The following is a 4,711-nucleotide window of genomic DNA, read 5'->3' on the forward strand; positions in this document are numbered from 1 at the left end:
TATGTGGGTACTTTCCTCCATCTTTCTCTCTCTCTTCTTCTCTCTCCCCCTTCTCTCTTCTTGTGCCGTTACCCCCTACCCCCTTCCAATTAAACCTCTTACACATGAAACTGCCTGGGCCTGGTGTCTGCAGATGCTTTCTGCCGCGACTCAAAACCCATCAATGAGCACATAAGCTGTGAACTATGATTATAAAGTAGTGGTGTTGAGTGCCAGAAACCCCATGAGAAATCCTGTCTTTGTTTCTCTGCCACTGCCTCTATATGTTCATTAAAATATGGAGTCAAGGAGGAGGACTGTGATGATCTAGGACAGGGGAGGAGGTGGAGTACATCCCAGTCTGGGAGAGGGCTATGTGCAATGCATGCTGTGGTATGTAGCACTTGCCCTCTCTGATGTGACAGATGCCTTACCTCGATCACAATTGGTCATGAAATCACACAGACTTGACTCAGGTTGGTGCAATGAAGCTTCAACCATCTCCCAGGGCACAGTACCAGGGCGACAGTTTTCACACCTCTTGAAAAGGACCACATTGCTTGTGGGTTAAAATGGTGTCCAGTGTCTGCTCCACGCTGGGGCCGCTGGGTGAGGTGGGATGCACGCCACCGCCAGGTAGGCATCGGGATGTGAGAAGCTGCAGGACCCCACTCCGGGGGGTGGGGAAGCACAGTCTGAGGTCCCTCAGAACCTGTGGGAATTGGCCTCTGTGCACCAAGGAGGCCACCTCTGAATGCTGTGGAAGAGCTGAGAACAGAGTGGGGGCCCGCAGGGCTGGCTCTAGCCCAGGCAGAGGGGAAAGGGACAGAGGGTCCTGCAGGGAGGAGAGTCCTTGGCTTGCTTGGAGGCTTGGCTTTGGTTGGTGGCGGCTGTGGCTGAGAATGCAGGGAGGCCTACGTGGGAGATTGGAGCCCACAAGAGGACGACCTGCTCCATTGTTCCAGATGAGAAGAGACAGTCCTTGGTTTTAAGGCATTTATTGTAGAAAGGCAGAGAGAGGGAGAGGGGAGGGAAGTAGAGGCCGGCCATGGCCATGTGGAGAGAGGGAGGAAGGAAAGGCGGAAGACAGGGGAAGCAAGGGAGCCAGAGGGAAGAGTAAAGAGCATAAGAGCAAGAGAGGGAGGAGGCAGCTCATTTTATAGTGGGCTGGCCTACCTGACTGTTGCCAGGTAACTGTGGGGGTGGAGTCCAGACAGAATACTAGGAGCTTGGGGCGTCGCCCTATGTGACTGATGGCCACACACACCTCTCTGCCGGGAGGTGGGGAAGGTGGGGAGGAGGTGCCAGGACTGTGGGAGGTTGTAGTTGGAAGGAGCCAGGGGCCCAAGGAGCGTGGCCGAACACCTGCAGTGCCTTGCTGACAAAAGTCACCTGCTGGTCTCTGGGGTTCAAAGCCTGCGCTCAACTAGGAACTAGGATGCCTGTGCAGAGCTCACTTACTCTTCTGAGGATGCACACTTTTATTACCAGGGTAGAGGATAGTGCAACCTGGATGTCACCACTACTACACCTAAGATGCCCGGAGGGGCCAATGCTGGCAGGTCCTAGGGCAATGGAGCCTCTATTCCCAGTGTAGCTAGGATTATTGGGATAGAAATCTCAGCGTTACCCTTGGAGACAGTTTGTTTCCTCTTCTCTTGAACTTGAATTCCTTTAGGGCATCTTGCTTTGAAGGGATGGGTGCTTTCATGGAGGACCCCAGTAGTAGTAGCCATGTTGATTAGGAGAGAAGTTCATCATATGGGATTTCTCTCATCAGTGGAAGAAGGGATTGCCCCCAGCACGGGGCAGATCATGTGATCAATCACTAAGAGGAAGTTGGACTTTTGCCCCATATCAAGGGTGAAGGATGACTGTCTGGAACCTGGGGGATTCTCTGGACCGTCCCTCCTTATTTCCTGTTTTATGAAAGTGAAAGCAAATCCATGGGAAGAAGGAAGGGTGCAGAACGCAGGATGAGGGATGCAGGACCATTGAGGACTTAGATTCCAGAGGCGCTGAGGACCGAGTTGCTCTGTAGAGAGCCCGGGGAAGCTGAGGGAAAGCTGAAGACAGAGGACACACAATGCTAGTGGACGAAGTTACAAGTATCAACCACAGGCTCATGACTGGTTTACAAGAGGAAGACTACAGAAACTGAGTACCCATCACATGTTCATAGCGTGTGTGGACACGAGTACATGCACGTCTGTAATAATGTTTCTTCTTTTCTCTTCATTTCTTAGAACAAATTTGCCAGAGATTATTTAGTCATAAGGTAATATCATGTTCAGAGAAGATGATGGCTGAACTTAAGGAATGATCACTCCCTAATGATGGAGATTTTAGTTGTGACTGTTGAATTGTTGGCGATCTTCCCCTTATTCATGGGGGAAGATAGCAACCTCTCAATCTCTCTCTCTCCCTTCCTCCCTCCCCCCTCTCTCTCGCTCACTCGCTCTGCATTATAAGAGAGATTCACATCTTGCAAATCTGAAACAAAAAAAGAATTCTTGGAGATTCAAACACGAGAAGGACGTGGGGCAGAGACTCAGTCACAAGGCAGACTGTGGGTATTATGCCCTGACTCAGTCCCAAGCCCACTATCCTAGGCACCTGGAAGGCAGGATACACCTTACAAGCCTCATTCCTGGACTTCTCTCAGCCTCCCTGTGCAGAATGGAGAGGGAACACACTCCCTCCTGGTTTCCCTTGACATCATTCTGCTTCCTGTCGGCTTCCCCTGAGGAGTGTTCTCTTCAGGCTGACAGCAGCATTCGCCTCCAATAGCTGTCAGGCTGACAGCAGCATTCGCCTCCAATAGCAGTTCCCAGTTTTATTCACAAGCCTCAGTATCAGTCTGGTCACTGCGTCTGCCATCATGAGCGCCTACCATCTGGCACGTGGTCCTCAGAGCCCTGGGGCCTCTTCTGACTGTGGGAATTTCAGCCCAGGGAGCTACCTCCCATAGGAATAATCTCTGCTCTGCAAGCTTCTCACCCCAGCTTTTTGTGTCCTCTGAGGCCAGGTGAGCTGGCCGCTTCATGTGGTCATGTCTGTGATACCTCACAGGTTCCTTTTCTTCGGCTGCTGACTGTAGAGGTTATGTTCTCCCTGTGAGTCAGCCTGTGTGCTCTCTGCAGAGGTCAGAGGTCATGGTCTCTCTGTGCATCAGACTGTGTGCTCTCTGCAGAGGTCATGGTCTGCCCATGGATCAGCCTGTGTGATCTCTCTAATGTGACTTTCTAAAAGCCTACTAGCTTCCCAATAATAACAGGATGACCTTTTATATTATTTATGAAATCCTTAGGCCTTAGCTTACTCTTGTTCCCACCTTTCTCTCATAACTTAAATTTACCCATTAATATTGATCTATGGTCTGCCACATAGTTTGTTAGTTATCACTCCTCGGTTTTATTATGCCCAACTTCCTCAGCCTCTGGTAGGCAAATCTCCCTCTCTCTCCTAGAGTTCCTATCTCTCTGCTTGAAAATCCCGTCTATTCTCTCCTGCCTTACTATAGGCTGTTCAGCTCTTTATTAAACCAATCAGAAGGTGTTGGAGGGAGTGTTTACAAAACACTAAGACAGGTGATATTTAACAATACCAAAGTCCAGTGTGCACCAAAATCTTCACTTGAAAAATACAAAGATAATCTTTACATGGTGTACAAAAAGATCACCCCAACAGATCTCTATGGAGATCATATTAACCTGTGGATCAGCCTGTGTGCTCTCTGTCTCTTGTTGCACATCCTCACTTGGCTACTTTTCACTTTGTTTCTGAATCATAGGGCACTAATCGGTGTCATTCCAGTAATTGCTTTGACCCCTTATTAGAATGTGCAAGCACACAACCTATTTTATTTTCTTATGTGATCTTGTAGTTTTTCTAAGAAATCCTAAAGGTGGTTGGGTTAGTATTTCTATTTTTACTTCACCAAGTTGAATGTTGTAACTTCCTTCTGGATTTCCATTTTTAAGATTTATTTCTAAGTGCGTGTATGTGTGTGTGTCTCTCCGTGCATGTGTGTGTATGTGTGTGCGCGCTACTGGATGCATGTGTGTGTATGTGTGTGTGCGCTACTGGAAACTGAACTGTAGTCTTTTGGCAGAACAACACTCATTTTAAAAAAAAGATGTATTTTGTGTGTGTGTGTGTGTGTGTGTGTGTGTGTGTGTGTATGGGTGCTTTGCCTGCATGTATGTCTGTGTACCTTGTTCATGTCTGGCACCAGTAGAGGCCAGAACAAGCTGTCAGATGTCCTGGAACTGGAGTTATAGATGGTTGTGAGCCACTATCTGGGTGCTGGGAATTGAACTCAGATCCTCTGGAAGAACAGCCAGTGTTCTTAACTGCTGAACCATCTCCCCATCCCCCAGTACTCAACCTTAACCACTCAGCCACCTCTCTAGCCCCTGGGGAGGTGCTCATATGATTGTCTGTTATGCCAGTTTATTACATCCTGATTTTAAGCTATCTTCTGTTTCTGTTTATTCCAGTTAACAAACAGAGAAATCCATGCAGTTTATTGATTTTCAAACAATTCTTATTTAGTTTTCATTCATAATCTTCAACTTAACTGTTTTCCAGTCTGACTTGGGAGAAACGAAGACAATATGAGACCCAAAGCTCTGCATGGAGAGCAGAAAGTCTATGGGAGATGGTGAGCAGAACTGGGTGGGGCTGGACCACAAAAGCAATGGCCTAGTAGTAAAGAGACATGAGTGAC

At 48.2% G+C, this 4,711-nt stretch overlaps 1 long non-coding RNA gene across 1 annotated transcript; it reads left to right on the forward strand.

Moving 5' to 3' along the window:
• Positions 1-476: 476 nt before the first annotated feature.
• Positions 477-4,711, forward strand: LOC116078899. Its single transcript, XR_004113653.1, has 2 exons — positions 477-615; positions 4,573-4,711. It is a non-coding gene; the product is annotated as an uncharacterized LOC116078899 (long non-coding RNA).

Source organism: Mastomys coucha, unplaced genomic scaffold (assembly GCF_008632895.1).
Source record: "Mastomys coucha isolate ucsf_1 unplaced genomic scaffold, UCSF_Mcou_1 pScaffold5, whole genome shotgun sequence".
Taxonomy (NCBI): domain Eukaryota; kingdom Metazoa; phylum Chordata; class Mammalia; order Rodentia; family Muridae; genus Mastomys; species Mastomys coucha.